The 27,945-nt window shown below is 45.0% G+C and overlaps 80 pseudogenes; all 80 read left to right on the forward strand.

The window, feature by feature from the left end:
* Positions 1-5,176: 5,176 nt before the first annotated feature.
* LOC140097262 (5S ribosomal RNA) lies at positions 5,177-5,295 on the forward strand (annotated as a pseudogene).
* A 71-nt stretch (positions 5,296-5,366) lies between these two features.
* LOC140080877 (5S ribosomal RNA) lies at positions 5,367-5,485 on the forward strand (annotated as a pseudogene).
* Positions 5,486-5,555: 70 nt separating this feature from the next.
* On the forward strand, positions 5,556-5,674 carry LOC140094021 (5S ribosomal RNA; annotated as a pseudogene).
* A 70-nt stretch (positions 5,675-5,744) lies between these two features.
* Positions 5,745-5,863, forward strand: LOC140083653 (5S ribosomal RNA; annotated as a pseudogene).
* Positions 5,864-5,933: 70 nt separating this feature from the next.
* Positions 5,934-6,052, forward strand: LOC140100714 (5S ribosomal RNA; annotated as a pseudogene).
* Positions 6,053-6,311: 259 nt separating this feature from the next.
* LOC140080878 (5S ribosomal RNA) lies at positions 6,312-6,430 on the forward strand (annotated as a pseudogene).
* A 70-nt stretch (positions 6,431-6,500) lies between these two features.
* Positions 6,501-6,619, forward strand: LOC140094202 (5S ribosomal RNA; annotated as a pseudogene).
* Positions 6,620-7,256: 637 nt separating this feature from the next.
* On the forward strand, positions 7,257-7,378 carry LOC140098071 (5S ribosomal RNA; annotated as a pseudogene).
* Positions 7,379-7,448: 70 nt separating this feature from the next.
* Positions 7,449-7,567, forward strand: LOC140095940 (5S ribosomal RNA; annotated as a pseudogene).
* Positions 7,568-7,826: 259 nt separating this feature from the next.
* Positions 7,827-7,945, forward strand: LOC140100715 (5S ribosomal RNA; annotated as a pseudogene).
* Positions 7,946-8,204: 259 nt separating this feature from the next.
* Positions 8,205-8,323, forward strand: LOC140080879 (5S ribosomal RNA; annotated as a pseudogene).
* Positions 8,324-8,393: 70 nt separating this feature from the next.
* LOC140100716 (5S ribosomal RNA) lies at positions 8,394-8,512 on the forward strand (annotated as a pseudogene).
* Positions 8,513-8,952: 440 nt separating this feature from the next.
* Positions 8,953-9,071, forward strand: LOC140094030 (5S ribosomal RNA; annotated as a pseudogene).
* Positions 9,072-9,889: 818 nt separating this feature from the next.
* On the forward strand, positions 9,890-10,008 carry LOC140080880 (5S ribosomal RNA; annotated as a pseudogene).
* Positions 10,009-10,078: 70 nt separating this feature from the next.
* Positions 10,079-10,197, forward strand: LOC140085974 (5S ribosomal RNA; annotated as a pseudogene).
* Positions 10,198-10,267: 70 nt separating this feature from the next.
* LOC140096631 (5S ribosomal RNA) lies at positions 10,268-10,386 on the forward strand (annotated as a pseudogene).
* Positions 10,387-10,456: 70 nt separating this feature from the next.
* On the forward strand, positions 10,457-10,575 carry LOC140098483 (5S ribosomal RNA; annotated as a pseudogene).
* Positions 10,576-11,570: 995 nt separating this feature from the next.
* Positions 11,571-11,689, forward strand: LOC140085190 (5S ribosomal RNA; annotated as a pseudogene).
* A 70-nt stretch (positions 11,690-11,759) lies between these two features.
* LOC140100717 (5S ribosomal RNA) lies at positions 11,760-11,878 on the forward strand (annotated as a pseudogene).
* Positions 11,879-12,137: 259 nt separating this feature from the next.
* On the forward strand, positions 12,138-12,256 carry LOC140100719 (5S ribosomal RNA; annotated as a pseudogene).
* A 70-nt stretch (positions 12,257-12,326) lies between these two features.
* LOC140100720 (5S ribosomal RNA) lies at positions 12,327-12,445 on the forward strand (annotated as a pseudogene).
* A 70-nt stretch (positions 12,446-12,515) lies between these two features.
* Positions 12,516-12,634, forward strand: LOC140085191 (5S ribosomal RNA; annotated as a pseudogene).
* Positions 12,635-12,704: 70 nt separating this feature from the next.
* On the forward strand, positions 12,705-12,823 carry LOC140090358 (5S ribosomal RNA; annotated as a pseudogene).
* Positions 12,824-13,452: 629 nt separating this feature from the next.
* Positions 13,453-13,571, forward strand: LOC140097251 (5S ribosomal RNA; annotated as a pseudogene).
* Positions 13,572-13,641: 70 nt separating this feature from the next.
* Positions 13,642-13,760, forward strand: LOC140080882 (5S ribosomal RNA; annotated as a pseudogene).
* Positions 13,761-13,830: 70 nt separating this feature from the next.
* LOC140085192 (5S ribosomal RNA) lies at positions 13,831-13,949 on the forward strand (annotated as a pseudogene).
* Positions 13,950-14,019: 70 nt separating this feature from the next.
* LOC140095405 (5S ribosomal RNA) lies at positions 14,020-14,138 on the forward strand (annotated as a pseudogene).
* A 70-nt stretch (positions 14,139-14,208) lies between these two features.
* Positions 14,209-14,327, forward strand: LOC140086229 (5S ribosomal RNA; annotated as a pseudogene).
* Positions 14,328-14,586: 259 nt separating this feature from the next.
* LOC140100721 (5S ribosomal RNA) lies at positions 14,587-14,705 on the forward strand (annotated as a pseudogene).
* A 448-nt stretch (positions 14,706-15,153) lies between these two features.
* Positions 15,154-15,272, forward strand: LOC140090362 (5S ribosomal RNA; annotated as a pseudogene).
* A 629-nt stretch (positions 15,273-15,901) lies between these two features.
* LOC140097252 (5S ribosomal RNA) lies at positions 15,902-16,020 on the forward strand (annotated as a pseudogene).
* A 70-nt stretch (positions 16,021-16,090) lies between these two features.
* LOC140080883 (5S ribosomal RNA) lies at positions 16,091-16,209 on the forward strand (annotated as a pseudogene).
* A 70-nt stretch (positions 16,210-16,279) lies between these two features.
* Positions 16,280-16,398, forward strand: LOC140085193 (5S ribosomal RNA; annotated as a pseudogene).
* A 70-nt stretch (positions 16,399-16,468) lies between these two features.
* On the forward strand, positions 16,469-16,587 carry LOC140091233 (5S ribosomal RNA; annotated as a pseudogene).
* Positions 16,588-16,657: 70 nt separating this feature from the next.
* On the forward strand, positions 16,658-16,776 carry LOC140086231 (5S ribosomal RNA; annotated as a pseudogene).
* A 259-nt stretch (positions 16,777-17,035) lies between these two features.
* On the forward strand, positions 17,036-17,154 carry LOC140100723 (5S ribosomal RNA; annotated as a pseudogene).
* Positions 17,155-17,602: 448 nt separating this feature from the next.
* LOC140090498 (5S ribosomal RNA) lies at positions 17,603-17,721 on the forward strand (annotated as a pseudogene).
* Positions 17,722-17,791: 70 nt separating this feature from the next.
* On the forward strand, positions 17,792-17,910 carry LOC140089797 (5S ribosomal RNA; annotated as a pseudogene).
* Positions 17,911-17,980: 70 nt separating this feature from the next.
* Positions 17,981-18,099, forward strand: LOC140090847 (5S ribosomal RNA; annotated as a pseudogene).
* Positions 18,100-18,169: 70 nt separating this feature from the next.
* On the forward strand, positions 18,170-18,288 carry LOC140097478 (5S ribosomal RNA; annotated as a pseudogene).
* A 70-nt stretch (positions 18,289-18,358) lies between these two features.
* On the forward strand, positions 18,359-18,477 carry LOC140088003 (5S ribosomal RNA; annotated as a pseudogene).
* Positions 18,478-18,547: 70 nt separating this feature from the next.
* On the forward strand, positions 18,548-18,666 carry LOC140080884 (5S ribosomal RNA; annotated as a pseudogene).
* Positions 18,667-18,736: 70 nt separating this feature from the next.
* LOC140100724 (5S ribosomal RNA) lies at positions 18,737-18,855 on the forward strand (annotated as a pseudogene).
* Positions 18,856-19,114: 259 nt separating this feature from the next.
* LOC140100725 (5S ribosomal RNA) lies at positions 19,115-19,233 on the forward strand (annotated as a pseudogene).
* A 70-nt stretch (positions 19,234-19,303) lies between these two features.
* LOC140094366 (5S ribosomal RNA) lies at positions 19,304-19,422 on the forward strand (annotated as a pseudogene).
* Positions 19,423-19,492: 70 nt separating this feature from the next.
* Positions 19,493-19,611, forward strand: LOC140100726 (5S ribosomal RNA; annotated as a pseudogene).
* Positions 19,612-20,059: 448 nt separating this feature from the next.
* LOC140085194 (5S ribosomal RNA) lies at positions 20,060-20,178 on the forward strand (annotated as a pseudogene).
* A 70-nt stretch (positions 20,179-20,248) lies between these two features.
* LOC140087359 (5S ribosomal RNA) lies at positions 20,249-20,367 on the forward strand (annotated as a pseudogene).
* A 251-nt stretch (positions 20,368-20,618) lies between these two features.
* LOC140100727 (5S ribosomal RNA) lies at positions 20,619-20,737 on the forward strand (annotated as a pseudogene).
* Positions 20,738-20,807: 70 nt separating this feature from the next.
* On the forward strand, positions 20,808-20,926 carry LOC140088388 (5S ribosomal RNA; annotated as a pseudogene).
* Positions 20,927-20,996: 70 nt separating this feature from the next.
* LOC140100730 (5S ribosomal RNA) lies at positions 20,997-21,115 on the forward strand (annotated as a pseudogene).
* A 70-nt stretch (positions 21,116-21,185) lies between these two features.
* On the forward strand, positions 21,186-21,304 carry LOC140085195 (5S ribosomal RNA; annotated as a pseudogene).
* Positions 21,305-21,374: 70 nt separating this feature from the next.
* LOC140080886 (5S ribosomal RNA) lies at positions 21,375-21,493 on the forward strand (annotated as a pseudogene).
* A 70-nt stretch (positions 21,494-21,563) lies between these two features.
* LOC140088004 (5S ribosomal RNA) lies at positions 21,564-21,682 on the forward strand (annotated as a pseudogene).
* Positions 21,683-21,752: 70 nt separating this feature from the next.
* Positions 21,753-21,871, forward strand: LOC140100731 (5S ribosomal RNA; annotated as a pseudogene).
* Positions 21,872-21,941: 70 nt separating this feature from the next.
* LOC140088389 (5S ribosomal RNA) lies at positions 21,942-22,060 on the forward strand (annotated as a pseudogene).
* A 70-nt stretch (positions 22,061-22,130) lies between these two features.
* LOC140100732 (5S ribosomal RNA) lies at positions 22,131-22,249 on the forward strand (annotated as a pseudogene).
* A 70-nt stretch (positions 22,250-22,319) lies between these two features.
* Positions 22,320-22,438, forward strand: LOC140085197 (5S ribosomal RNA; annotated as a pseudogene).
* Positions 22,439-22,508: 70 nt separating this feature from the next.
* LOC140089891 (5S ribosomal RNA) lies at positions 22,509-22,627 on the forward strand (annotated as a pseudogene).
* Positions 22,628-22,697: 70 nt separating this feature from the next.
* Positions 22,698-22,816, forward strand: LOC140088005 (5S ribosomal RNA; annotated as a pseudogene).
* Positions 22,817-22,886: 70 nt separating this feature from the next.
* Positions 22,887-23,005, forward strand: LOC140100733 (5S ribosomal RNA; annotated as a pseudogene).
* A 448-nt stretch (positions 23,006-23,453) lies between these two features.
* Positions 23,454-23,572, forward strand: LOC140095941 (5S ribosomal RNA; annotated as a pseudogene).
* A 70-nt stretch (positions 23,573-23,642) lies between these two features.
* LOC140085198 (5S ribosomal RNA) lies at positions 23,643-23,761 on the forward strand (annotated as a pseudogene).
* Positions 23,762-24,012: 251 nt separating this feature from the next.
* Positions 24,013-24,131, forward strand: LOC140087310 (5S ribosomal RNA; annotated as a pseudogene).
* A 637-nt stretch (positions 24,132-24,768) lies between these two features.
* LOC140085199 (5S ribosomal RNA) lies at positions 24,769-24,887 on the forward strand (annotated as a pseudogene).
* Positions 24,888-24,957: 70 nt separating this feature from the next.
* LOC140087362 (5S ribosomal RNA) lies at positions 24,958-25,076 on the forward strand (annotated as a pseudogene).
* Positions 25,077-25,327: 251 nt separating this feature from the next.
* On the forward strand, positions 25,328-25,446 carry LOC140100734 (5S ribosomal RNA; annotated as a pseudogene).
* A 70-nt stretch (positions 25,447-25,516) lies between these two features.
* Positions 25,517-25,635, forward strand: LOC140088391 (5S ribosomal RNA; annotated as a pseudogene).
* Positions 25,636-25,705: 70 nt separating this feature from the next.
* Positions 25,706-25,824, forward strand: LOC140100736 (5S ribosomal RNA; annotated as a pseudogene).
* A 70-nt stretch (positions 25,825-25,894) lies between these two features.
* LOC140095340 (5S ribosomal RNA) lies at positions 25,895-26,013 on the forward strand (annotated as a pseudogene).
* A 70-nt stretch (positions 26,014-26,083) lies between these two features.
* LOC140080887 (5S ribosomal RNA) lies at positions 26,084-26,202 on the forward strand (annotated as a pseudogene).
* A 70-nt stretch (positions 26,203-26,272) lies between these two features.
* LOC140088006 (5S ribosomal RNA) lies at positions 26,273-26,391 on the forward strand (annotated as a pseudogene).
* A 70-nt stretch (positions 26,392-26,461) lies between these two features.
* On the forward strand, positions 26,462-26,580 carry LOC140100737 (5S ribosomal RNA; annotated as a pseudogene).
* Positions 26,581-26,650: 70 nt separating this feature from the next.
* Positions 26,651-26,769, forward strand: LOC140088392 (5S ribosomal RNA; annotated as a pseudogene).
* A 70-nt stretch (positions 26,770-26,839) lies between these two features.
* On the forward strand, positions 26,840-26,958 carry LOC140100738 (5S ribosomal RNA; annotated as a pseudogene).
* A 70-nt stretch (positions 26,959-27,028) lies between these two features.
* LOC140085183 (5S ribosomal RNA) lies at positions 27,029-27,147 on the forward strand (annotated as a pseudogene).
* Positions 27,148-27,217: 70 nt separating this feature from the next.
* On the forward strand, positions 27,218-27,336 carry LOC140080888 (5S ribosomal RNA; annotated as a pseudogene).
* Positions 27,337-27,406: 70 nt separating this feature from the next.
* LOC140088007 (5S ribosomal RNA) lies at positions 27,407-27,525 on the forward strand (annotated as a pseudogene).
* Positions 27,526-27,595: 70 nt separating this feature from the next.
* LOC140080889 (5S ribosomal RNA) lies at positions 27,596-27,714 on the forward strand (annotated as a pseudogene).
* A 70-nt stretch (positions 27,715-27,784) lies between these two features.
* Positions 27,785-27,903, forward strand: LOC140094367 (5S ribosomal RNA; annotated as a pseudogene).
* The last annotated feature ends 42 nt before the right edge of the window (positions 27,904-27,945 follow it).

The following is a 27,945-nucleotide window of genomic DNA, read 5'->3' on the forward strand; positions in this document are numbered from 1 at the left end:
CTAGCAGCGTTAAGGCTCAACCCTGAACCCACCTCATGGAGCAGCACTCGAGAGCAGCCTGAAACCTCACCGAGGCCTCGCAGACAGCAGAGGCGAAGGCGCCGTTCTTTTGCAGACTCCCAAGAAGACTGAATTTACATGAAGTGATCATCAGGACTGGTGAGATAAATGTTTTTTTTTTAGGGAGCGGAACATTTGTGATATTGAGAATATTACGCTGTTTTCAAGGTTGTTTCTGTGTCTCTATCTGCTTACAACTTCTCCCCTGAGATTGTATTTTATCTTTAGATTTTGTTTAATATGTTCCTTTATGACTTGTACATTTATCTGAATATATGGGCCCACAGTCACGATGTGCTCATCAGATAGTTAACTAACACATACATAAAGACTATTCGATACGGTCATTCGAGTGACATTTACCCTATTGAGCTGTCACTCTCCCCCAATAGGTGAAACCTAGGTATAGCACCCAGGTTTATCAGTGCTAGCTGCACACAATACACATTTAACCAGTTTAAACAGTTGCTATCCACTGGATAGCTGTTCGTGTTCATTACATAAGTAGAAGAAACCGATTATAGTTTAGGGAACCCTTTCCCTCTCCTTCCCTTTGTACTGTCCCTTGACCCCCCCAAAGGCTACTACACAAAGAGAACTTGGCTGTAGATCTAGTCCGATGATGGCTACTCCTCTAAAGATATGTTCTTTTAATGCCAAAGGACTCAATATCCCTGAGAAAAGGTCCCGGGTCCTATACAATTTCCATAAACAAAGAGCCCAAATACTCTGCATACAGGAAACTCATTTTAGCTCGGACCAGACCCCCACCTGTAAAAATCGATACTACCCACAATCCTATCATTGCACAAATCCTCATGGGAAATCAAGAGGCGTATCGATATTTATTCACAAATCTGTACAGTGCAAGGTTTTGGAGACTAAATTAGACTCAGAGGCCAGATTCCTATTCCTAAAATGCGAAATGCTGGGTACTTCCTACACAATAGCGAATGTATATGCCCCAAACTCTGAACAAACTCCATTCATGGTTAAGGTTTTGGATGAACTTTGCACATTCGCTAGAGGTTCATTGATCATGTGCGGAGATCTGAACATAGCACTGAATCCTCTAATAGATACTTCTCTAGGGAAGTCAGGAATTTCGTACAACAAATTAAACAAGATCAAAAAAGCCCTACATGCCTTACAACTCTGTGATGTGTGGAGAATTAACCATCCCACAGACAGGGATTACACTTTTCTCTCACTAGTACACAATACATATAGCCGAATAGACTATATTTTTGTCCAGCACCATCTCCTCTCACAAGTACAGGGTTCCGAAATAGGGTCAATATACCGTTCGACTCTGTGATGTGTGGAGAATTAACCATCCCACAGACAGGGATTACACTTTTCTCTCACTAGTACACAATACATATAGCCGAATAGACTATATTTTTGTCCAGCACCATCTCCTCTCACAAGTACAGGGTTCCGAAATAGGGTCAATATACCTATCCGATCATGCCCCCATCTCTTGTACATTAGGGATAACACAACAACAAAGACGCCCATTTAGTTGGAGACTGAATGAATCTCTACTGACAGACGGACTATGCCTAGCAGACCTCAAAAAAAAGATACTGGACTTTAACGCGGATCAGAGACATGTCTTTTCATCCGAAGCCCTTAAATGGGAAGCACTGAAATGTGAGCTTAGAGGGGTTCTCATAAGGCATGGAGCACGGTTAAAAAGGGAAAAGGGATTCAAAATCGCTACCTTGCTATCCGAGCTCCAGACGCTGGAGGCGCAACATAAAAGGACCCTATTGGAGACAACCCTAAGAGTGCTTACTGCCAAGAGGCAAGAGCTAAACGCTCTACTAGAAGCAGGCCAGAGGAGGCTTAAACACCTATACTCCCGATCACTATATGAATGGGGTAATAAACCGGGCAGAGCCCTAGCAAGAGCCCTCCGCGATGCCAGAGTATCTACATATATCCCATCTATTAAGTCACAAAATGACATCTGCACAAAACAGAAGAAATAGCCGAGGCGTTCACAGACTATTACAGATCATTATACAACCTTCCACAGCCATCAACTGTGTTTAAACCGCCCCAACCCCCCCTCACCGTATCACAATATGTGAAAAAAACAGCCTTACCCACAATTACAGGCGAGGAAAGAGACGGACTAGAACTACCATTTTCCCACGAAGAACTCAAACAAGTCATCAAGCTCTTGCCGTCCGGCAAAAGCCCTGGACCTGACGGGTACACGGCTGCGTTTTTTAAAACTCTAACAGAAGAGCTTTCCAATAATATGCTAGAGGCTTTTAACTCCATATCTGACAAAAATCCGTTCCCTCCCTCCTTTTTGTATGCTCACATAACAGTGATCCCTAAAGATGGGAAGGACCCCCAACTCTGCCCTAGTTATAGACCAATCTCACTAATTAATGTTGATGCCAAAATTTATGCCAAATTGTTATCCTGCAGACTGGCTCGTCTTATGGGGTCCCTAGTCCACCCTGATCAGGTAGGATTTATCCCGACAAGGGAGGCAAGAGACAACACCTTGAAGTCCTTCTCCTTGCTACACCATGCGAAATCTACCTCTACACCAATGCTACTGCTCTCGCTAGACGCTGAAAAGGCGTTCGACAGGGTGGACTGGGGATTCCTAGAGGCGACCCTAACACAAACAGGAATGGGGCCAACTACACTAGCACGTATCAAGGCATTATATGACAATCCTCATGCACAAATTAGGATAAACGGGGCTCTCTCTCCTACCTTCACTATTGGTAACGGCACCAGGCAGGGCTGCCCTTTATCCCCCCTACTATATGCGTTAGTAATGGAACATTTGTTGATAGCAATTCGGGCAAACGAAGCCATTACAGGAATTACTGTAGGAGAACGACAGTATAAATGCTCTGCATTTGCAGATGACGTTTTACTATATATAACCAAACCTGAAGTATCTCTTCCGCATCTGATGGAGACTCTTAATGATTTTGGCTTTTACAGCAATCATAAAGTAAACGTCACTAAAAGTGTCGCTATGGGGATAGATCTTCCCGCTACCACGGTCCAAACACTGAAAAAAGACTACCCCTTCGTGTGGTCCAACGAACACATTGTATATTTAGGTATTAAGATCCCAGCAGATCTGGACAAGACTTTTACCCATAACTACGGGCATTTCTTGCAAAAACTCCAAAATGACCTGAAAAAATGGGCAACGGCACAGTTGACATGGATGGGGAGACTAAGTTGTATTAAGATGACAGTTCTCCCCCGGCTCCTTTATCTATTCCAAACAATACCGTTGACTTTACCAGGGCAGTTCTTTGGGAAGCTACAAAAAATTCTAAATCAATTTCTATGGGCATCCTCACCTCCCAGAATTTCGAGACTGACTCTTATACGACGGAAATTACAGGGTGGCTTAGGGCTACCTGACTTCAAGGGGTACTATACTGCAGCAACGATGGCACGTGTACTAGACTGGTTCCACGCCGGTAAAGGGAAACTGTGGGTGACGCTTGAAAACACCCTATCCCCCGCACCACTAACCATCCTACCCTGGACACCCACTTATGTACACCAAACTTTCCACCTGACTAAAATACCATATGTGGCCACTCAGGTTCTTAAATTAATTAAAAGAATGGGAGAACCCATGAGACTACTTTCCTCTGACGGACCTCTGACACGAGTAAGCGACAACCCTGACTTCCCCCCAGGATGTCACAGCCACTTTCTAGCGCCCATGCGAAAAAACCAAACCTTAACCTTTTCAACGCTACTAAAGGACAAGGGGCTTGCTCCGATTGAAGAAATACTTGAAGACCAACATTGCACAAATAGAGTGAGGTGGGAGTACACTCAATTAAGGCACTTCTATAATTCCAACAAGGACACTCTAAATTTACACAGACCTCTAACACCATTTGAACAGCTATGTGTATCCCAGAATCCGATTCCCCATTCAGTTTCTGCCATATACGGCCTACTCCTTGATAAATGGGCATTGACCGACTTACCATATGTCAAAATATGGGAACAGGAACTGGGGAAGTCCTTCTCAGATGAGGAATGGGCTAAATCATTCGAGCTATGCCATAAACTCTCTATATCAGGCAGGGCTCAGGAATCTAATTTTAAGATATTATCAAGGTGGTATTGGACCCCTAAGAAGCTGAGCAAAATATACCCCTCATGCTCAGATGAGTGTTGGCGGTGTAAACAAACACAAGGGAACATGACACACATTTGGTGGGGATGCCCTCTATTGACACCTCATTGGAACAGAGTCGTGAATCTGATATCAAAACTGACAGGTGTCAAATTACATAACGATCCTTCCACCCTTCTGCTAAACATCATTCCAACCTCAATACAAAAAGCTAAAAAATCTCTCCTGGGTTTTATACTGATAGCTGCTAGAATGCTAATACCGCGTCTGTGGAAATCTACTAGAGTACCATCAGGCTCTGATCTCCTCTCAGAAATTGAGGCAATACACAGAATGGAAGAGCTCACAGCGGATGCCCACCATACCACTGAACAACACATAAAGACATGGAGCCCATGGTTGGATTTTAGGAGCTCCCCCGACTTCCTCTTGTTCTAATGAACATGGGGGTATACGCATACGTGCATTTTCAGAGTAAAGATGTTTCTGCAGATCCTAAACCCCGTTCTTTCCTCCCCATAACTTCCCTCCCCCCCTCCTTAGGTTGAACCTGTTACAAATAGCGATGGGAGACACCTCCCAATAGTTGAAGGGGTAACCTGAATACACAGGCTAATCCGGATACGAGATGTAAAGAGATATGGTGATAACTATACAAAAAGTGGCTACAAGCTATAAAGTACCGGACGACAACACCCAATTATAAGTCCCCTAGAGTATTTTTGAAACAATGATGCTCCTCTTGGCACTTCTATAGCAATATTTCTATCTCTTGAATGGAGCAAACCTATGTTTTGTAAGTCATTGTATCACGCCTTTCATGTTTTCATGCCTGCGTGCATGAGATGTTATATGTACGATATATTGTGTCTTATATGACTGGATTTTGTAAACTTATATTATATGTTTCTCAATAAACTTGAATGATAAAAAAAAAAAGAAGGTTCAAATTGAACAGCTGCTGTCAACGGCCATTCTAAGCTGAATGTGCCTGCTCTCGTCAGATCGCAGCAGTTTTACAGCTTAAGGCTTGGCAAATACCAGCATGGGAGACTGGCTGGGAATCCCAAGTTCTGTTGACCTTTTTGAACTTAAAAAATTGTGTTAGTTTCTCTATGAGATAGTAAAAGAAGGTTCAAATTGAACAGCTCCTGTCAACGGCCATTCTAAGCTGAATGTGCCTGCTCTCGTCAGATCGCAGCAGCAATGCAGCTTAAGGCTTGGCAAGTACCAGCATGGGAGACTGGCTGGGAATCCCAAGTTCTGTTGACCTTTTTGAACCTGAAAATTGTGTTAGTTTCTCTATGAGATAGTAAAAGAAGGTTCAAATTGAACAGCTGCTGTCAACGGCTATTCTAAGCTGAATGTGCGTGCTCTCGTCAGATCGCAGCAGCAATGCAGCTTAAGGCTTGGCAAGTACCAGTATGGGAGACTGGCTGGGAATCCCAAGTTCTGTTGACCTTTTTGAACCTGAAAATTGTGTTAGTTTCTCTATGAGATAGTAAAAGAAGGTTCAAATTGAACAGCTGCTGTCAATGGCCATTCTAAGCTGAATGTGCCTGCTCTCGTCAGATCGCAGCAGCAATGCAGCTTAAGGCTTGGCAAGTACCAGTATGGGAGACTGGCTGGGAATCCCAAGTTCTGTTGACCTTTTTGAACCTGAAAATTGTGTTAGTTTCTCTATGAGATAGTAAAAGAAGGTTCAAATTGAACAGCTGCTGTCAACGGCCATTCTAAGCTGAATGTGCCTGCTCTCGTCAGATCGCAGCAGCAATGCAGCTTAAGGCTTGGCAAGTACCAGCATGGGAGACTGGCTGGGAATCCCAAGTTCCGTTGACCTTTTTGAACCTGAAAATTGTGTTAGTTTCTCTATGAGATAGTAAAAGAAGGTTCAAATTGAACAGCTGCTGTCAACAGCCGTTCTAAGCTGAATGTGCGTGCTCTTGTCAGATCGCAGCAGCGATGCAGCTTAAGGCTTGGCAAGTACCAGCATGGGAGACTGTCTGGGAATACCAAGTTCCGTTGACCTTTTTGAACCTGAAAATTGTGTTAGTTTCTCTATGAGATAGTAAAATAAGGTTCAAATTGAACAGCTGCTGTCAACGGCCATTCTAAGCTGAATGTGCCTGCTCTCGTCAGATCGCAGCAGCAATGCAGCTTAAGGCTTGGCAAGTACCAGCATGGGAGACTGGCTGGGAATCCCAAGTTCTGTTGACCTTTTTGAACCTGAAAATTGTGTTAGTTTCTCTATGAGATAGTAAAAGAAGGTTCAAATTGAACAGCTGCTGTCAACGGCCATTCTAAGCTGAATGTGCCTGCTCTCTTCAGATCCCAGCAGCAATGCAGCTTAAGGCTTGGCAAGTACCAGCATGGGAGACTGGCTGGGAATCCCAAGTTCCGTTGACCTTTTTGAACCTGAAAATTGTGTTAGTTTCTCTATGAGATAGTAAAAGAAGGTTCAAATTGAACAGCTCCTGTCAACGGCCATTCTAAGCTGAATGTGCCTTCTCTCGTCAGATCGCAGCAGCAATGCAGCTTAAGGCTTGGCAAGTACCAGCATGGGAGACTGGCTGGGAATCCTAAGTTCCGTTGACCTTTTTGAACCTGAAAATTGTGTTAGTTTCTCTATGAGATAGTAAAAGAAGGTTCAAATTGAACAGCTGCTGTCAACGGCCATTCTAAGCTGAATGTGCGTGCTCTTGTCAGATCACAGCAGCGATGCAGCTTCAAGCTTGGCAAGTACCAGCATGGGAGACTGGCTAGGAATCCCAAGTTCTGTTGACCTTTTTGAACCTGAAAATTGTGTTAGTTTCTCTATGAGATAGTAAAAGAAGGTTCAAATTGAACAGCTGCTGTCAACAGCCATTCTAAGCTGAATGTGCCTGCACTGGTCAGATCGCAGCAGCAATGCAGCTTAAGGCTTGGCAAGTACCAGCATGGGAGACTGGCTGGGAATCCCAAGTTCTGTTGACATTATTGAACCTGAAAATTGTGTTAGTTTCTCTATGAGATAGTAAAAAAAGGTTCAAATTGAACAACAGCTGTCAACGGCCATTCTACTAAGCTTAATGTGCCTGCTCTCGTCAGATCGCAGCAGCAATGCAGCTTAAGGCTTGGCAAGTACCAGCATGGGAGACTGGCTGGGAATCCCAAGTTCCGTTGACCTTTTTGAACCTGAAAATTGTGTTAGTTTCTCTATGAGATAGTAAAAGAAGGTTCAAATTGAACAGCTGCTGTCAACGGCCATTCTAAGCTGAATGTGCGTGCTCTTGTCAGATCGCAGCAGCGATGCAGCTTAAGGCTTGGCAAGTACCAGCATGGGAGACTGGCTGGGAATCCCAAGTTCCGTTGACCTTTTTGAACCTGAAAATTGTGTTAGTTTCTCTATGAGATAGTAAAAGAAGGTTCAAATTGAACAGCTGCTGTCAACGGCCATTCTAAGCTAAATGTGCGTGCTCTTGTCAGATCGCAGCAGCGATGCAGCTTAAGGCTGGGCAAGTACCAGCATGGGAGACTGGCTGGGAATCCCAAGTTCTGTTGACCTTTTTGAACCTGAAAATTGTGTTAGTTTCTCTATGACATAGTAAAAGAAGGTTCAAATTGAACAGCTGCTGTCAACGGCCATTCTAAGCTGAATGTGCCTGCTCTCGTCAGATCGCAGCAGCAATGCAGCTTAAGGCTTGGCAAGTACCAGCATGGGAGACTGGCTGGGAATCCCAAGTTCCGTTGACCTTTTTGAACCTGAAAATTGTGTTAGTTTCTCTATGAGATAGTAAAAGAAGGTTCAAACTGAACAGCTGCTGTTAACGGCCATTCTAAGCTGAATGTGCCTGCTCTCGTCAGATCGCAGCAGCAATGAAGCTTATGGCTTAGCAAGTACCAGCATGGGAGCCTGGCTGGGAATCCCAAGTTCCGTTGACCTTTTTGAACCTGAAAATTGTGTTAGTTTCTCTATGAGATAGTAAAAGAAGGTTCAAATTGAACAGCTGCTGTCAACGGCCATTCTAAGCTGAATGTGCCTGCTCTCGTCAGATCGCAGCAGCAATGCAGCTTAAGGCTTGGCAAGTACCAGCATGGGAGACTGGCTGGGAATCCCAAGTTCTGTTGACCTTTTTGAACCTGAAAGTTGTGTTAGTTTCTCTATGAGATAGTAAAAGAAGGTTCAAATTGAACAGCTCCTGTCAACGGCCATTCTAAGCTGAATGTGCCTGCTCTCGTCAGATCGCAGCAGCAATGCAGCTTAAGGCTTGGCAAGTACCAGCATGGGAGACTGGCTGGGAATCCCAAGTTCCGTTGACCTTTTTGAACCTGAAAATTGTGTTAGTTTCTCTATGAGATAGTAAAAGAAGGTTCAAATTGAACAGCTGCTGTCAACGGCCATTCTAAGCTGAATGTGTGTGCTCTTTTCAGATCGCAGCAGCGATGCAGCTTAAGGCTTGGCAAGTACCAGCATGGGAGACTGGCTGCGAATCCCAAGTTCCGTTGACCTTTTTGAACCTGAAAATTGTGTTAGTTTCTCTATGAGATAGTAAAAGAAGGTTCAAATTGAACAGCTGCTGTCAACGGCCATTCTAAGCTGAATGTGCTTGCTCTCGTCAGATCGCAGCAGCTTAAGGCTTGGCAAGTACCAGCATGGGAGACTGGCTGGGAATCCCAAGTTCCGTTGACCTTTTTGAACCTGAAAATTGTGTTAGTTTCTCTATGAGATAGTAAAAGAAGGTTCAAATTGAACAGCTGCTGTCAACGGCCATTCTAAGCTGAATGTGCCTGCTCTCGTCAGATCGCAGCAGCAATGCAGCTTAAGGCTTGGCAAGTATCAGCATGGGAGACTGGCTGGGAATCCCAAGTTTTGTTGACCTTTTTGAACCTGAAAATTGTGTTAGTTTCTCTATGAGATAGTAAAAGAAGGTTCAAATTGAACAGCTGCTGTCAACGGCCATTCTAAGCTGAATGTGCGTGCTCTTGTCAGATCGCAGCGGCGATGCAGCTTAAGGCTTGGCAAGTACCAGCAAGGGAGTCTGGCTGGGAATCCCAAGTTCTGTTGACCTTTTTGAACCTGAAAATTGTGTTAGTTTCTCTATGAGATAGTAAAAGAAGGTTCAAATTGAACAGCTGCTGTCAACGGCCATTCTAAGCTGAATGTGCCTGCTCTCGTCAGATCGCAGCAGCTTAACGCTTGACAAGTACCAGCATGGGAGACTGGCTGGGAATCCCAAGTTCCATTGACCTTTTTGATCCTGAAAATTGTGTTAGTTTCTCTATGAGATAGTAAAAGAAGGTTCAAATTGAACAGCTGCTGTCAACAGCCATTCTAAGCTGAATGTGCCTGCTCTCGTCAGATCGCAGCAGCAATGCAGCTTAAGCCTTGGCAAGTACCAGCATGGGAGACTGGCTGGGAATCCTAAGTTCCGTTGACGTTTTTGAATCTAAAAATTGTGTTAGTTTTTCTATGAGATAGTAAAAGAAGGTTCAAATTGAACAGCTGCTGTCAACGGCCATTCTAAGCTGAATGTGCGTGCTCTTGTCAGATCGCAGCAGCGATGCAGCTTAAGGCTTGGCAAGTACCAGCATGGGAGACTGGCTGCGAATCCCAAGTTCCGTTGCCCTTTTTGAAAATGAAAATTGTGTTAGTTTCTCTATGAGATAGTAAAAGAAGGTTCAAATTGAACAGCTGCTGTCAACGGCCATTCTAAGCTGAATGTGCCTGCTCTCGTCAGATCGCAGCAGCAATGCAGCTTAAGGCTTGGCAAGTACCAGCATGGGAGACTGGCTGGGAATCCCAAGTTCTGTTGACCTTTTTGAACCTGAAAATTGTGTTAGTTTCTCTATGAGATAGTAAAAGAAAGGAGAAATTAGGCAGCTGCGGTCAACGGCCATTCTAAGCTGAATGTGCCTGCTCTCGTCAGAACGCAGCAGCAATGCAGCTTAAGGCTTGGCAAGTACCAGCATGGGAGACTGGCTGGGAATCCCAAGTTACGTTGACCTTTTTGAACCTGAAAATTGTTAGTTTCTCTGTCAAAGATGGTAAAAGAAGGTTCAAATTGAACAGCTGCTGTCAACGGCCATTCTAAGCTGAATGTGCCTGCTCTCGTCAGATCGCAGCAGCAGTGCAGCTTAAGGCTTGGCAAGTACCAGCATGGGAGACTGGCTGGGAATCCCAAGTTTTGTTGACCTTTTTGAACCTGAAAATTGTGTTAGTTTCTCTATGAGATAGTAAAAGAAGGTTCAAATTGAACAGCTGCTGTCAACGGCCGTTCTAAGCTGAATGTGCCTGCTCTCGTCAGATCGCAGCAGCAATGCAGCTTAAGGCTTGGCAAGTATCAGCATGGGAGACTGGCTGGGAATCCCAAGTTTTGTTGACCTTTTTGAACCTGAAAATTGTGTTAGTTTCTCTATGAGATAGTAAAAGAAGGTTCAAATTGAACAGCTGCTGTCAACGGCCATTCAAAGCTGAATGTGCGTGCTCTTGTCAGATCGCAGCGGCGATGCAGCTTAAGGCTTGGCAAGTACCAGCAAGGGAGTCTGGCTGGGAATCCCAAGTTCTGTTGACCTTTTTGAACCTGAGAATTGTGTTAGTTTCTCTATGAGATAGTAAAAGAAGGTTCAAATTGAACAGCTGCTGTCAACGGCCATTCTAAGCTGAATGTGCCTGCTCTCGTCAGATCGCAGCAGCTTAACGCTTGGCAAGTACCAGCATGGGAGACTGGCTGGGAATCCCAAGTTCCATTGACCTTTTTGAACCTGAAAATTGTGTTAGTTTCTCTATGAGATAGTAAAAGAAGGTTCAAATTGAACAGCTGCTGTCAACAGCCATTCTAAGCTGAATGTGCCTGCTCTCGTCAGATCGCAGCAGCAATGCAGCTTAAGCCTTGGCAAGTACCAGCATGGGAGACTGGCTGGGAATCCTAAGTTCCGTTGACCTTTTTGAACCTAAAAATTGTGTTAGTTTTTCTATGAGATAGTAAAAGAAGGTTCAAATTGAACAGCTGCTGTCAACGGCCATTCTAAGCTGAATGTGCGTGCTCTTGTCGGATGCAGCTTAAGGCTTGGCAAGTACCAGCATGGGAGACTGGCTGCGAATCCCAAGTTCCGTTGCACTTTTTGAAAATGAAAATTGTGTTAGTTTCTCTATGAGATAGTAAAAGAAGGTTCAAATTGAACAGCCGCTGTCAACGGCCATTCTAAGCTGAATGTGCGTGCTCTTGTCAGATCGCAGCAGCGATGCAGCTTAAGGCTTGGCAAGTACCAGCATGGGAGACTGGCTGCGAATCCCAAGTTCCGTTGCACTTTTTGAAAATGAAAATTGTGTTAGTTTCTCTATGAGATAGTAAAAGAAGGTTCAAATTGAACAGCCGCTGTCAACGGCCATTCTAAGCTGAATGTGCCTGCTCTCGTCAGATCGCAGCAGCAATGCAGCTTAAGGCTTGGCAAGTACCAGCATGGGAGACTGGCTGGGAATCCCAAGTTTTGTTGACCTTTTTGAACCTGAAAATTGTGTTAGTTTCTCTATGAGATAGTAAAAGAAGGTTCAAATTGAACAGCTGCTGTCAACGGCCATTCTAAGCTGAATGTGCCTGCTCTCGTCAGATCGCAGCAGCAATGCAGCTTAAGGCTTGGCAAGTACCAGCATGGGAGACTGGCTGGGAATCCCAAGTTCCGTTGACCTTTTTGAACCTGAAAATTGTGTTAGTTTCTCTATGAGATAGTAAAAGAAGGTTCAAATTGAACAGCTGCTGTCAACGGCCATTCTAAGCTGAATGTGCGTGCTCTTGTCGGATCGCAGCAGCGATGCAGCTTAAGGCTTGGCAAGTACCAGCATGGGAGACTGGCTGGGAATCCCAAGTTCTGTTGACCTTTTTGAACCTGAAAATTGTGTTAGTTTCTCTATGAGATAGTAAAAGAAGGTTCAAATTGAACAGCTGCTGTCAACGGCCATTCTAAGCTGAATGTGCCTGCTCTCGTCAGATCGCAGCAGCAATGCAGCTTAAGGCTTGGCAAGTACCAGCATGGGAGACTGGCTGGGAATCCCAAGTTCCGTTGACCTTTTTGAACCTGAAAATTGTGTTAGTTTCTCTATGAGATAGTAAAAGAAGGTTCAAATTGAACAGCCGCTGTCAACGGCCATTCTAAGCTGAATGTGCCTGCTCTCGTCAGATCGCAGCAGCAATGCAGCTTAAGGCTTGGCAAGTACCAGCATGGGAGACTGGCTGGGAATCCCAAGTTCCGTTGACCTTTTTGAACCTGAAAATTGTGTTAGTTTCTCTATGAGATAGTAAAAGAAGGTTCAAATTGAACAGCCGCTGTCAACGGCCATTCTAAGCTGAATGTGCCTGCTCTCGTCAGATCGCAGCAGCAATGCAGCTTAAGGCTTGGCAAGTACCAGCATGGGAGACTGGCTGGGAATCCCAAGTTTTGTTGACCTTTTTGAACCTGAGAATTGTGTTAGTTTCTCTATGAGATAGTAAAAGAAGGTTCAAATTGAACAGCTGCTGTCAACGGCCATTCTAAGCTGAATGTGCCTGCTCTCGTCAGATCGCAGCAGCAATGCAGCTTAAGGCTTGGCAAGTACCAGCATGGGAGACTGGCTGGGAATCTCAAGTTTTGTTGACCTTTTTGAACCTGAAAATTGTGTTAGTTTCTCTATGAGATAGTAAAAGAAGGTTCAAATTGAACAGCTGCTGTCAACGGCCATTCTAAGCTGAATGTGCGTGCTCTTGTCAGATCGCAGCGGCGATGCAGCTTAAGGCTTGGCAAGTACCAGCAAGGGAGACTGGCTGGGAATCCCAAGTTCTGTTGACCTTTTTGAACCTGAAAATTGTGTTAGTTTCTCTATGAGATAGTAAAAGAAGGTTCAAATTGAACAGCTGCTGTCAACAGCCATTCTAAGCTGAATGTGCCTGCTCTCGTCAGATCGCAGCAGCTTAACGCTTGGCAAGTACCAGCATGGGAGACTGGCTGGGAATCCCAAGTTCCATTGACCTTTTTGAACCTGAAAATTGTGTTAGTTTCTCTATGAGATAGTAAAAGAAGGTTCAAATTGAACAGCTGCTGTCAACGGCCATTCTAAGCTGAATGTGCCTGCTCTCGTCAGATCGCAGCAGCAATGCAGCTTAAGGCTTGGCAAGTACCAGCATGGGAGACTGGCTGCGGATCCCAAGTTCCGTTGCCCTTTTTGAAAATGAAAATTGTGTTAGTTTCTCTATGAGATAGTAAAAGAAGGTTCAAATTGAACAGCCGCTGTCAACGGCCATTCTAAGCTGAATGTGCGTGCTCTTGTCAGATCGCAGCAGCGATGCAGCTTAAGGCTTGGCAAGTACCAGCATGGGAGACTGGCTGGGAATCCCAAGTTCTGTTGACCTTTTTGAACCTGAAAATTATGTTAGTTTCTCTATGAGATAGTAAAAGAAGGTTCAAATTGAACAGCTGCTGTCAACGGCCATTCTAAGCTGAATGTGCCTGCTCTCGTCAGATCGCAGCAGCAATGCAGCTTAAGGCTTGGCAAGTACCAGCATGGGAGACTGGCTGGGAATCCCAAGTTCTGTTGACCTTTTTGAACCTGAAAATTGTGTTAGTTTCTCTATGAGATAGTAAAAGAAAGTAGAAATTAGGCAGCTGCTGTCAACGGCCATTCTAAGCTGAATGTGCCTGCTCTCGTCAGATCGCAGCAGCAATGCAGCTTAAGGCTTGGCAAGTACCAGCATGGGAGACTGGCTGGGAATCCCAAGTTTTGTTGACCTTTTTGAACCTGAAAATTTTGTTAGTTTCTCTATGAGATAGTAAAAGAAGGTTCAAATTGAACAGCTGCTGTCAACGGCCATTCTAAGCTGAATGTGCCTGCTCTCGTCAGATTGCAGCAGCAATGCAGCTTAAGGCTTGGCAAGTACCAGCATGGGAGACTGGCTGGGAATCCCAAGTTTCGTTGACATTTTTGAACCTGAAAATTGTGTTAGTTTCTCTATGAGATAGTAAAAGAAGGTTCAAATTGAACAGCCGCTGTCAACAGCCATTCTAAGCTGAATGTGCCTGCTCTCGTCAGATCGCAGCAGCAATGCAGCTTAAGGCTTGGCAAGTACCAGCATGGGAGACTGGCTGGGAATCCCAAGTTTTGTTGACCTTTTTGAACCTGAAAATTGTGTTAGTTTCTCTATGAGATAGTAAAAGAAGGTTCAAATTGAACAGCTGCTGTCAACGGCCATTCTAAGCTGAATGTGCCTGCTCTTGTCAGATCACAGCAGCAATGCAGCTTAAGGCTTGGCAAGTACCAGCATGGGAGACTGGCTGGGAATCCCAAGTTTTGTTGACCTTTTTGAACCTGAAAATTGTGTTAGTTTCTCTATGAGATAGTAAAAGAAGGTTCAAATTGAACAGCAGCTGTCAACGGCCATTCTAAGCTGAATGTGCCTGCTCTCGTCAGATCGCAGCAGCAATGCAGCTTAAGGCTTGGCAAGTACCAGCATGGGAGACTGGCTGGGAATCCCAAGTTCCGTTGACCTTTTTGAACCTGAAAATTGTGTTAGTTTTTCTATGAGATAGTAAAAGAAGGTTCAAATTGAACAGCTGCTGTCAACGGCCATTCTAAGCTGAATGTGCGTGCTCTTGTCAGATCGCAGCAGCGATGCAGCTTAAGGCTTGGCAAGTACCAGCATGGGAGACTGGCTGCGAATACCAAGTTCCGTTGCCCTTTTTGAAAATGAAAATTGTGTTAGTTTCTCTATGAGATAGTAAAAGAAGGTTCAAATTGAACAGCCGCTGTCAACGGCCATTCTAAGCTGAATGTGCGTGCTCTTGTCAGATCGCAGCAGCGATGCAGCTTAAGGCTTGGCAAGTACCAGCATGGGAGACTGGCTGGGAATCCCAAGTTCTGTTAACCTTTTTGAACCTGAAAATTATGTTAGTTTCTCTATGAGATAGTAAAAGAAGGTTCAAATTGAACAGCTGCTGTCAACGGCCATTCTAAGCTGAATGTGCCTGCTCTCGTCAGATCGCAGCAGCAATGCAGCTTAAGGCTTGGCAAGTACCAGCATGGGAGACTGGCTGGGAATCTCAAGTTTTGTTGACCTTTTTGAACCTGAAAATTGTGTTAGTTTCTCTATGAGATAGTAAAAGAAGGTTCAAATTGAACAGCTGCTGTCAACGGCCATTCTAAGCTGAATGTGCGTGCTCTTGTCAGATCGCAGCGGCGATGCAGCTTAAGGCTTGGCAAGTACCAGCAAGGGAGACTGGCTGGGAATCCCAAGTTCTGTTGACCTTTTTGAACCTGAAAATTGTGTTAGTTTCTCTATGAGATAGTAAAAGAAGGTTCAAATTGAACAGCTGCTGTCAACAGCCATTCTAAGCTGAATGTGCCTGCTCTCGTCAGATCGCAGCAGCTTAACGCTTGGCAAGTACCAGCATGGGAGACTGGCTGGGAATCCCAAGTTCCATTGACCTTTTTGAACCTGAAAATTGTGTTAGTTTCTCTATGAGATAGTAAAAGAAGGTTCAAATTGAACAGCTGCTGTCAACGGCCATTCTAAGCTGAATGTGCCTGCTCTCGTCAGATCGCAGCAGCAATGCAGCTTAAGGCTTGGCAAGTACCAGCATGGGAGACTGGCTGCGGATCCCAAGTTCCGTTGCCCTTTTTGAAAATGAAAATTGTGTTAGTTTCTCTATGAGATAGTAAAAGAAGGTTCAAATTGAACAGCCGCTGTCAACGGCCATTCTAAGCTGAATGTGCGTGCTCTTGTCAGATCGCAGCAGCGATGCAGCTTAAGGCTTGGCAAGTACCAGCATGGGAGACTGGCTGGGAATCCCAAGTTCTGTTGACCTTTTTGAACCTGAAAATTATGTTAGTTTCTCTATGAGATAGTAAAAGAAGGTTCAAATTGAACAGCTGCTGTCAACGGCCATTCTAAGCTGAATGTGCCTGCTCTCGTCAGATCGCAGCAGCAATGCAGCTTAAGGCTTGGCAAGTACCAGCATGGGAGACTGGCTGGGAATCCCAAGTTCTGTTGACCTTTTTGAACCTGAAAATTGTGTTAGTTTCTCTATGAGATAGTAAAAGAAAGTAGAAATTAGGCAGCTGCTGTCAACGGCCATTCTAAGCTGAATGTGCCTGCTCTCGTCAGATCGCAGCAGCAATGCAGCTTAAGGCTTGGCAAGTACCAGCATGGGAGACTGGCTGGGAATCCCAAGTTTTGTTGACCTTTTTGAACCTGAAAATTTTGTTAGTTTCTCTATGAGATAGTAAAAGAAGGTTCAAATTGAACAGCTGCTGTCAACGGCCATTCTAAGCTGAATGTGCCTGCTCTCGTCAGATTGCAGCAGCAATGCAGCTTAAGGCTTGGCAAGTACCAGCATGGGAGACTGGCTGGGAATCCCAAGTTCCGTTGACATTTTTGAACCTGAAAATTGTGTTAGTTTCTCTATGAGATAGTAAAAGAAGGTTCAAATTGAACAGCCGCTGTCAACAGCCATTCTAAGCTGAATGTGCCTGCTCTCGTCAGATCGCAGCAGCAATGCAGCTTAAGGCTTGGCAAGTACCAGCATGGGAGACTGGCTGGGAATCCCAAGTTTTGTTGACCTTTTTGAACCTGAAAATTGTGTTAGTTTCTCTATGAGATAGTAAAAGAAGGTTCAAATTGAACAGCTGCTGTCAACGGCCATTCTAAGCTGAATGTGCCTGCTCTTGTCAGATCACAGCAGCAATGCAGCTTAAGGCTTGGCAAGTACCAGCATGGGAGACTGGCTGGGAATCCCAAGTTTTGTTGACCTTTTTGAACCTGAAAATTGTGTTAGTTTCTCTATGAGATAGTAAAAGAAGGTTCAAATTGAACAGCAGCTGTCAACGGCCATTCTAAGCTGAATGTGCCTGCTCTCGTCAGATCGCAGCAGCAATGCAGCTTAAGGCTTGGCAAGTACCAGCATGGGAGACTGGCTGGGAATCCCAAGTTCCGTTGACCTTTTTGAACCTGAAAATTGTGTTAGTTTTTCTATGAGATAGTAAAAGAAGGTTCAAATTGAACAGCTGCTGTCAACGGCCATTCTAAGCTGAATGTGCGTGCTCTTGTCAGATCGCAGCAGCGATGCAGCTTAAGGCTTGGCAAGTACCAGCATGGGAGACTGGCTGCGAATACCAAGTTCCGTTGCCCTTTTTGAAAATGAAAATTGTGTTAGTTTCTCTATGAGATAGTAAAAGAAGGTTCAAATTGAACAGCCGCTGTCAACGGCCATTCTAAGCTGAATGTGCGTGCTCTTGTCAGATCGCAGCAGCGATGCAGCTTAAGGCTTGGCAAGTACCAGCATGGGAGACTGGCTGGGAATCCCAAGTTCTGTTAACCTTTTTGAACCTGAAAATTATGTTAGTTTCTCTATGAGATAGTAAAAGAAGGTTCAAATTGAACAGCTGCTGTCAACGGCCATTCTAAGCTGAATGTGCCTGCTCTCGTCAGATCACAGCAGCAATGCAGCTTAAGGCTTGGCAAGTACCAGCATGGGAGACTGGCTGGGAATCCCAAGTTCTGTTGACCTTTTTGAACCTGAAAATTGTGTTAGTTTCTCTATGAGATAGTAAAAGAAAGTAGAAATTAGGCAGCTGCTGTCAACGGCCATTCTAAGCTGAATGTGCCTGCTCTCGTCAGATCGCAGCAGCAATGCAGCTTAAGGCTTGGCAAGTACCAGCATGGGAGACTGGCTGGGAATCCCAAGTTACGTTGACCTTTTTGAACCTGAAAATTGTTAGTTTCTCTGTCAAAGATGGTAAAAGAAGGTTCAAATTGAACAGCTGCTGTCAACGGCCATTCTAAGCTGAATGTGCCTGCTCTCGTCAGATTGCAGCAGCAATGCAGCTTAAGGCTTGGCAAGTACCAGCATGGGAGACTGGCTGGGAATTTCAAGTTCCGTTGACCTATTGGAACCTGAAAATTGTGTTAGTTTCTCTATGAGATAGTAAAAGAAGGTTCAAATTGAACAGCTGCTGTCAATGGCCATTCTAAGCTGAATGTGCCTGCTCTTGTCGGATCGCAGCAGCAATGCAGCTTAAGGCTTGGCAAGTACCAGCATGGGAGACTGGCTGGGAATCCCAAGTTCTGTTGACCTTTTTGAACCTTAAAATTGTGTTAGTTTCTCTATGAGATAGTAAAAGAAGGTTCAAATTGAACAGCTGCTGTCAACGGCCATTCTAAGCTGAATGTGCCTGCTCTCGTCAGATCACAGCAGCAATGCAGCTTAAGGCTTGGCAAGTACCAGCATGGGAGACTGGCTGGGAATCCCAAGTTCCGTTGACCTTTCTGAACCTTAAAATTGTGTTAGTTTCTCTATGAGATAGTAAAAGAAGGTTCAAATTGAACAGCCGCTGTCAACGGCCATTCTAAGCTGAATGTGCCTGCTCTCGTCAGATCGCAGCAGCAATGCAGCTTAAGGCTTGGCAAGTACCAGCATGGGAGACTGGCTGGGAATCCCAAGTTCTGTTGACCTTTTTGAACCTGAAAATTGTGTTAGTTTCTCTATGAGATAGTAAAATAAGGTTCAAATTGAACAGCTGCTGTCAACGGCCATTCTAAGCTGAATGTGCCTGCTCTCGTCAGATCGCAGCAGCAATGCAGCTTAAGGCTTGGCAAGTACCAGCATGGGAGACTGGCTGGGAATCCCAAGTTCCGTTGACCTTTTTGAACCTTAAAATTGTGTTAGTTTCTCTATGAGATAGTAAAAGAAGGTTCAAATTGAACAGCTGCTGTCAACGGCCATTCTAAGCTGAATGTGCGTGCTCTTGTCGGATCGCAGCAGCAATGCAGCTTAAGGCTTGGCAAGTACCAGCATGGGAGACTGGCTGGGAATCCCAAGTTCTGTTGACCTTTTTGAACCTGAAAATTGTGTTAGTTTCTCTATGAGATAGTAAAAGAAGGTTCAAATTGAACAGCTGCTGTCAACGGCCATTCTAAGCTGAATGTGCCTGCTCTCGTCAGATCGCAGCAGCAATGCAGCTTAAGGCTTGGCAAGTACCAGCATGGGAGACTGGCTGGGAATCCCAAGTTCCGTTGACCTTTCTGAACCTGAAAATTGTGTTAGTTTCTCTATGAGATAGTAAAAGAAGGTTCAAATTGAACAGCCGCTGTCAACGGCCATTCTAAGCTGAATGTGCCTGCTCTCGTCAGATCGCAGCAGCAATGCAGCTTAAGGCTTGGCAAGTACCAGCATGGGAGACTGGCTGGGAATCCCAATTTCTGTTGACCTTTTTGAACCTGAAAATTGTGTTAGTTTCTCTATGAGATAGTAAAAGAAGGTTCAAATTGAACAGCTGCTGTCAACGGCCATTCTAAGCTGAATGTGCCTGCTCTCGTCAGATCGCAGCAGCAATGCAGCTTAAGGCTTGGCAAGTACCAGCATGGGAGACTGGCTGGGAATCCCAAGTTCCGTTGACCTTTTTGAACCTTAAAATTGTGTTAGTTTCTCTATGAGATAGTAAAAGAAGGTTCAAATTGAACAGCTGCTGTCAACGGCAATTCTAAGCTGAATGTGCGTGCTCTTGTCAGATCACAGCAGCGATGCAGCTTAAGGCTTGGCAAGTACCAGCATGGGAGACTGGCTGCGAATCCCATGTTCCGTTGACCTTTTTGAACCTGAAAATTGTGTTAGTTTCTCTATGAGATAGTAAAAGAAGGTTCAAATTGAACAGCTGCTGTCAACGGCCATTCTAAGCTGAATGTGCTTGCTCTTGTCGGATCGCAGCAGCGATGCAGCTTAAGTCTTGGCAAGTACCAGCATGGGAGACTGGCTGCGAATCCCAAGTTCCGTTGACCTTTTTGAACCTGAAAATTGTGTTAGTTTCTCTAAGACATAGTAAAAGAAGGTTCAAATTGAACAGCTGCTGTCAACGGCCATTCTAAGCTGAATGTGCCTGCTCTCGTCAGATCGCAGCAGCAATGCAGCTTAAGGCTTGGCAAGTACCAGCATGGGAGACTGGCTGGGAATCCCAAGTTTTGTTGACCTTTTTGAACCTGAAAATTGTGTTAGTTTCTCTATGAGATAGTAAAAGAAGGTTCAAATTGAACAGCTGCTGTCAACGGCCATTCTAAGCTGAATGTGCGTGCTCTCGTCAGATCGCAGCAGCAATGCAGCTTAAGGCTTGGCAAGTACCAGCATGGGAGACTGGCTGGGAATCCCAAGTTCCGTTGACCTTTTTGAACCTGAAAATTGTGTTAGTTTCTCTATGAGATAGTAAAAGAAGGTTCAAATTGAACAGCTGCTGTCAACGGCCATTCTAAGCTGAATGTGCTTGCTCTCGTCAGATCGCAGCAGCTTAAGGCTTGGCAAGTACCAGCATGGGAGACTGGCTGGGAATCCCAAGTTCTGTTGACCTTTTTGAACCTGAAAATTGTGTTAGTTTCTCTATGAGATAGTAAAAGAAGGTTCAAATTGAGCAGCTGCTGTCAACGGCCATTCTAAGCTGAATGTGCCTGCTCTCGTCAGATCGCAGCAGCAATGCAGCTTAAGGCTTGGCAAGTACCAGCATGGGAGACTGGCTGGGAATCCCAAGTTCCGTTGACCTTTTTGAACCTGAAAATTGTGTTAGTTTCTCTATGAGATAGTAAAAGAAGGTTCAAATTGAACAGCGGCTGTCAACGGCCATTCTAAGCTGAATGTGCCTGCTCTCGTCAGATCGCAGCAGCAATGCAGCTTAAGGCTTGGCAAGTATCAGCATGGGAGACTGGCTGGGAATCCCAAGTTCTGTTGACCTTTTTGAACCTGAAAATTGTGTTAGTTTCTCTATGAGATAGTAAAAGAAGGTTCAAATTGAAAAGCTGCTGTCAACGGCCATTCTAAGCTGAATGTGCCTGCTCTCGTCAGATCGCAGCAGCAATGCAGCTTAAGGCTTGGCAAGTACCAGCATGGGAGACTGGCTGGGAATCCCAAGTTCCGTTGACCTTTTTGAACCTGAAAATTGTGTTAGTTTCTCTATGAGATAGTAAAAGAAGGTTCAAATTGAACAGCTGCTGTCAACGGCCATTCTAAGCTGAATGTGCCTGCTCTCGTCAGATCGCAGCAGCAATGCAGCTTAAGGCTTGGCAAGTACCAGCATGGGAGACTGGCTGGGAATCCCAAGTTTTGTTGACCTTTTTGAACCTGAAAATTGTGTTAGTTTCTCTATGAGATAGTAAAAGAAGGTTCAAATTGAACAGCTGTTGTCAACGGCCATTCTAAGCTGAATGTGCCTGCTCTCGTCAGATCGCAGCAGCAATGCAGCTTAAGGCTTGGCAAGTACCAGCATGGGAGACTGGCTGGGAATCCCAAGTTCTGTTGACCTTTTTGAACCTGAAAATTGTGTTAGTTTCTCTATGAGATAGTAAAAGAAGGTTCAAATTGAACAGCTGCTGTCAACGGCCATTCTAAGCTGAATGTGCCTGCTCTCGTCAGATCACAGCAGCAATGCAGCTTAAGGCTTGGCAAGTACCAGCATGGGAGACTGGCTGGGAATCCCAAGTTCCGTTGACCTTTCTGAACCTGAAAATTGTGTTAGTTTCTCTATGAGATAGTAAAAGAAGGTTCAAATTGAACAGCCGCTGTCAACGGCCATTCTAAGCTGAATGTGCCTGCTCTCGTCAGATCGCAGCAGCAATGCAGCTTAAGGCTTGGCAAGTACCAGCATGGGAGACTGGCTGGGAATCCCAAGTTCCGTTGACCTTTTTGAACCTGAAAATTGTGTTAGTTTCTCTATGAGATAGTAAAAGAAGGTTCAAATTGAACAGCGGCTGTCAACGGCCATTCTAAGCTGAATGTGCCTGCTCTCGTCAGATCGCAGCAGCAATGCAGCTTAAGGCTTGGCAAGTATCAGCATGGGAGACTGGCTGGGAATCCCAAGTTCTGTTGACCTTTTTGAACCTGAAAATTGTGTTAGTTTCTCTATGAGATAGTAAAAGAAGGTTCAAATTGAAAAGCTGCTGTCAACGGCCATTCTAAGCTGAATGTGCCTGCTCTCGTCAGATCGCAGCAGCAATGCAGCTTAAGGCTTGGCAAGTACCAGCATGGGAGACTGGCTGGGAATCCCAAGTTCCGTTGACCTTTTTGAACCTGAAAATTGTGTTAGTTTCTCTATGAGATAGTAAAAGAAGGTTCAAATTGAACAGCTGCTGTCAACGGCCATTCTAAGCTGAATGTGCCTGCTCTCGTCAGATCGCAGCAGCAATGCAGCTTAAGGCTTGGCAAGTACCAGCATGGGAGACTGGCTGGGAATCCCAAGTTTTGTTGACCTTTTTGAACCTGAAAATTGTGTTAGTTTCTCTATGAGATAGTAAAAGAAGGTTCAAATTGAACAGCTGTTGTCAACGGCCATTCTAAGCTGAATGTGCGTGCTCTCGTCAGATCGCAGCAGCAATGCAGCTTAAGGCTTGGCAAGTACCAGCATGGGAGACTGGCTGGGAATCCCAAGTTCTGTTGACCTTTTTGAACCTGAAAATTGTGTTAGTTTCTCTATGAGATAGTAAAAGAAGGTTCAAATTGAACAGCTGCTGTCAACGGCCATTCTAAGCTGAATGTGCCTGCTCTCGTCAGATCACAGCAGCAATGCAGCTTAAGGCTTGGCAAGTACCAGCATGGGAGACTGGCTGGGAATCCCAAGTTCCGTTGACCTTTCTGAACCTGAAAATTGTGTTAGTTTCTCTATGAGATAGTAAAAGAAGGTTCAAATTGAACAGCCGCTGTCAACGGCCATTCTAAGCTGAATGTGCCTGCTCTCGTCAGATCGCAGCAGCAATGCAGCTTAAGGCTTGGCAAGTACCAGCATGGGAGACTGGCTGGGAATCCCAAGTTCCGTTGACCTTTTTGAACCTTAAAATTGTGTTAGTTTCTCTATGAGATAGTAAAAGAAGGTTCAAATTGAACAGCTGCTGTCAACGGCAATTCTAAGCTGAATGTGCGTGCTCTTGTCAGATCACAGCAGCGATGCAGCTTAAGGCTTGGCAAGTACCAGCATGGGAGACTGGCTGCGAATCCCATGTTCTGTTGACCTTTTTGAACCTGAAAATTGTGTTAGTTTCTCTATGAGATAGTAAAAGAAGGTTCAAATTGAACAGCTGCTGTCAACGGCCATTCTAAGCTGAATGTGCTTGCTCTTGTCGGATCGCAGCAGCGATGCAGCTTAAGTCTTGGCAAGTACCAGCATGGGAGACTGGCTGCGAATCCCAAGTTCCGTTGACCTTTTTGAACCTGAAAATTGTGTTAGTTTCTCTAAGACATAGTAAAAGAAGGTTCAAATTGAACAGCTGCTGTCAACGGCCATTCTAAGCTGAATGTGCGTGCTCTTGTCAGATCGCAGCAGCGATGCAGCTTAAGGCTTGGCAAGTACCAGCATGGGAGACTGGCTGGGAATCCCAAGTTCCGTTGACCTTTTTGAACCTGAAAATTGTGTTAGTTTCTCTATGAGATAGTAAAAGAAGGTTCAATTTGAACAGCCGCTGTCAACGGCCATTCTAAGCTGAATGTGCCTGCTCTCGTCAGATCGCAGCAGCAATGCAGCTTAAGGCTTGGCAAGTACCAGCATGGGAGACTGGCTGGGAATCCCAAGTTTTGTTGACCTTTTTGAACCTGAAAATTGTGTTAGTTTCTCTATGAGATAGTAAAAGAAGGTTCAAATTGAACAGCTGCTGTCAACGGCCATTCTAAGCTGAATGTGCTTGCTCTCGTCAGATCGCAGCAGCTTAAGGCTTGGCAAGTACCAGCATGGGAGACTGGCTGGGAATCCCAAGTTCCGTTGACCTTTTTGAACCTGAAAATTGTGTTAGTTTCTCTATGAGATAGTAAAAGAAGGTTCAAATTGAACAGCTGCTGTCAACGGCCATTCTAAGCTGAATGTGCGTGCTCTCGTCAGATCGCAGCAGCAATGCAGCTTAAGGCTTGGCAAGTACCAGCATGGGAGACTGGCTGGGAATCCCAAGTTCCGTTGACCTTTTTGAACCTGAAAATTGTGTTAGTTTTTCTATGAGATAGTAAAAGAAGGTTCAAATTGAACAGCTGCTGTCAACGGCCATTCTAAGCTGAATGTGCGTGCTCTTGTCAGATCGCAGCAGCGATGCAGCTTAAGGCTTGGCAAGTACCAGCATGGGAGACTGGCTGCGAATGCCAAGTTCCGTTGCCCTTTTTGAAAATGAAAATTGTGTTAGTTTCTCTATGAGATAGTAAAAGAAGGTTCAAATTGAACAGCTGCTGTCAACGGCCATTCTAAGCTGAATGTGCTTGCTCTTGTCGGATCGCAGCAGCGATGCAGCTTAAGTCTTGGCAAGTACCAGCATGGGAGACTGGCTGCGAATCCCAAGTTCCGTTGACCTTTTTGAACCTGAAAATTGTGTTAGTTTCTCTAAGACATAGTAAAAGAAGGTTCAAATTGAACAGCTGCTGTCAACGGCCATTCTAAGCTGAATGTGCGTGCTCTTGTCAGATCGCAGCAGCGATGCAGCTTAAGGCTTGGCAAGTACCAGCATGGGAGGCTGGCTGGGAATCCCAAGTTCCGTTGACCTTTTTGAACCTGAAAATTGTGTTAGTTTCTCTATGAGATAGTAAAAGAAGGTTCAAATTGAACAGCCGCTGTCAACGGCCATTCTAAGCTGAATGTGCCTGCTCTCGTCAGATCGCAGCAGCAATGCAGCTTAAGGCTTGGCAAGTACCAGCATGGGAGACTGGCTGGGAATCCCAAGTTTTGTTGACCTTTTTGAACCTGAAAATTGTGTTAGTTTCTCTATGAGATAGTAAAAGAAGGTTCAAATTGAACAGCTGCTGTCAACGGCCATTCTAAGCTGAATGTGCGTGCTCTCGTCAGATCGCAGCAGCAATGCAGCTTAAGGCTTGGCAAGTACCAGCATGGGAGACTGGCTGGGAATCCCAAGTTCCGTTGACCTTTTTGAACCTGAAAATTGTGTTAGTTTCTCTATGAGATAGTAAAAGAAGGTTCAAATTGAACAGCTGCTGTCAACGGCCATTCTAAGCTGAATGTGCTTGCTCTCGTCAGATCGCAGCAGCTTAAGGCTTGGCAAGTACCAGCATGGGAGACTGGCTGGGAATCCCAAGTTCTGTTGACCTTTTTGAACCTGAAAATTGTGTTAGTTTCTCTATGAGATAGTAAAAGAAGGTTCAAATTGAGCAGCTGCTGTCAACGGCCATTCTAAGCTGAATGTGCCTGCTCTCGTCAGATCGCAGCAGCAATGCAGCTTAAGGCTTGGCAAGTACCAGCATGGGAGACTGGCTGGGAATCCCAAGTTCCGTTGACCTTTTTGAACCTGAAAATTGTGTTAGTTTCTCTATGAGGTAGTAAAAGAAGGTTCAAATTGAACAGCGGCTGTCAACGGCCATTCTAAGCTGAATGTGCCTGCTCTCGTCAGATCGCAGCAGCAATGCAGCTTAAGGCTTGGCAAGTATCAGCATGGGAGACTGGCTGGGAATCCCAAGTTCTGTTGACCTTTTTGAACCTGAAAATTGTGTTAGTTTCTCTATGAGATAGTAAAAGAAGGTTCAAATTGAAAAGCTGCTGTCAACGGCCATTCTAAGCTGAATGTGCCTGCTCTCGTCAGATCGCAGCAGCAATGCAGCTTAAGGCTTGGCAAGTACCAGCATGGGAGACTGGCTGGGAATCCCAAGTTCCGTTGACCTTTTTGAACCTGAAAATTGTGTTAGTTTCTCTATGAGATAGTAAAAGAAGGTTCAAATTGAACAGCTGCTGTCAACGGCCATTCTAAGCTGAATGTGCCTGCTCTTGTCAGATCGCAGCAGCAATGCAGCTTAAGGCTTGGCAAGTACCAGCATGGGAGACTGGCTGGGAATCCCAAGTTTTGTTGACCTTTTTGAACCTGAAAATTGTGTTAGTTTCTCTATGAGATAGTAAAAGAAGGTTCAAATTGAACAGCTGTTGTCAACGGCCATTCTAAGCTGAATGTGCCTGCTCTCGTCAGATCGCAGCAGCAATGCAGCTTAAGGCTTGGCAAGTACCAGCATGGGAGACTGGCTGGGAATCCCAAGTTCTGTTGACCTTTTTGAACCTGAAAATTGTGTTAGTTTCTCTATGAGATAGTAAAAGAAGGTTCAAATTGAACAGCTGCTGTCAACGGCCATTCTAAGCTGAATGTGCCTGCTCTCGTCAGATCACAGCAGCAATGCAGCTTAAGGCTTGGCAAGTACCAGCATGGGAGACTGGCTGGGAATCCCAAGTTCCGTTGACCTTTCTGAACCTGAAAATTGTGTTAGTTTCTCTATGAGATAGTAAAAGAAGGTTCAAATTGAACAGCCGCTGTCAACGGCCATTCTAAGCTGAATGTGCCTGCTCTCGTCAGATCGCAGCAGCAATGCAGCTTAAGGCTTGGCAAGTACCAGCATGGGAGACTGGCTGGGAATCCCAAGTTCCGTTGACCTTTTTGAACCTGAAAATTGTGTTAGTTTCTCTATGAGATAGTAAAAGAAGGTTCAAATTGAACAGCGGCTGTCAACGGCCATTCTAAGCTGAATGTGCCTGCTCTCGTCAGATCGCAGCAGCAATGCAGCTTAAGGCTTGGCAAGTATCAGCATGGGAGACTGGCTGGGAATCCCAAGTTCTGTTGACCTTTTTGAACCTGAAAATTGTGTTAGTTTCTCTATGAGATAGTAAAAGAAGGTTCAAATTGAAAAGCTGCTGTCAACGGCCATTCTAAGCTGAATGTGCCTGCTCTCGTCAGATCGCAGCAGCAATGCAGCTTAAGGCTTGGCAAGTACCAGCATGGGAGACTGGCTGGGAATCCCAAGTTCCGTTGACCTTTTTGAACCTGAAAATTGTGTTAGTTTCTCTATGAGATAGTAAAAGAAGGTTCAAATTGAACAGCTGCTGTCAACGGCCATTCTAAGCTGAATGTGCCTGCTCTCGTCAGATCGCAGCAGCAATGCAGCTTAAGGCTTGGCAAGTACCAGCATGGGAGACTGGCTGGGAATCCCAAGTTTTGTTGACCTTTTTGAACCTGAAAATTGTGTTAGTTTCTCTATGAGATAGTAAAAGAAGGTTCAAATTGAACAGCTGTTGTCAACGGCCATTCTAAGCTGAATGTGCCTGCTCTCGTCAGATCGCAGCAGCAATGCAGCTTAAGGCTTGGCAAGTACCAGCATGGGAGACTGGCTGGGAATCCCAAGTTCTGTTGACCTTTTTGAACCTGAAAATTGTGTTAGTTTCTCTATGAGATAGTAAAAGAAGGTTCAAATTGAACAGCCGCTGTCAACGGCCATTCTAAGCTGAATGTGCCTGCTCTCGTCAGATCACAGCAGCAATGCAGCTTAAGGCTTGGCAAGTACCAGCATGGGAGACTGGCTGGGAATCCCAAGTTCCGTTGACCTTTCTGAACCTGAAAATTGTGTTAGTTTCTCTATGAGATAGTAAAAGAAGGTTCAAATTGAACAGCCGCTGTCAACGGCCATTCTAAGCTGAATGTGCCTGCTCTCGTCAGATCGCAGCAGCAATGCAGCTTAAGGCTTGGCAAGTACCAGCATGGGAGACTGGCTGGGAATCCCAAGTTCTGTTGACCTTTTTGAACCTGAAAATTGTGTTAGTTTCTCTATGAGATAGTAAAATAAGGTTCAAATTGAACAGCTGCTGTCAACGGCCATTCTAAGCTGAATGTGCCTGCTCTCGTCAGATCGCAGCAGCAATGCAGCTTAAGGCTTGGCAAGTACCAGCATGGGAGACTGGCTGGGAATCCCAATTTCTGTTGACCTTTTTGAACCTGAAAATTGTGTTAGTTTCTCTATGAGATAGT

This window comes from Engystomops pustulosus, chromosome 9, assembly GCF_040894005.1.
Source record: "Engystomops pustulosus chromosome 9, aEngPut4.maternal, whole genome shotgun sequence".
Classification (NCBI taxonomy): Eukaryota; Metazoa; Chordata; class Amphibia; order Anura; family Leptodactylidae; genus Engystomops; species Engystomops pustulosus.